The sequence below is a fragment of the Rhamphochromis longiceps genome, linkage group LG12, assembly GCF_057381845.1.
Source record: "Rhamphochromis longiceps isolate RC_006_pf linkage group LG12, R_longiceps_female_GT1.1, whole genome shotgun sequence".
NCBI classification, from domain to species: Eukaryota; Metazoa; Chordata; class Actinopteri; order Cichliformes; family Cichlidae; genus Rhamphochromis; species Rhamphochromis longiceps.
The window spans coordinates 1,207,470-1,208,010 of record NC_140568.1 but is presented as its reverse complement, the minus strand read 5'-3'; positions in this window follow the sequence as shown (position 1 = coordinate 1,208,010).

The window sequence follows — 541 nt, the reverse complement described above, 5'->3', positions numbered from 1 at the left end:
TGAATGCAGTCTTATTGTTGGACACACCTTCTTCCAATATTTACTCAACAGTTTCTAGTGACGCTCTGCAACATGCTCCATCTGCTGATGGTGACTCACTAAACTCCTCCATCATAAAGTTGACTGCGTGAATGAAACAACCAGAGTGTGATAGCGTTGAAAGCAAAGGTGGACTATTACAGAAACATCTACAGGTATAAAAACACAGCATCACAAACTGTGATCCTCAAACACACCTGTCAACAGAACCTGTTTCACCTGAGCACCACTGTCAGTCACACGGTGCTGTTAGCATCACGCATGTGCCTTTACATCGATGTAGTTTCATGTCATGCTTATCGCAGCCTGAAGGATCCAGTGCTGAGAGCTACATCTGATTACCTGTTGGTATATTTGTTGTAGAGAAATGACCGAAGTGCTGCACTCTGATTTATTCAGGTTGTGTTGGACAGAACTAGGAGACGTCTTGATGCTCGATCATCCAGGTAAGAAAATCCAAAGGTTGATTCTGTTCATGTGGACGTTTCAGTGGGAGAAACGT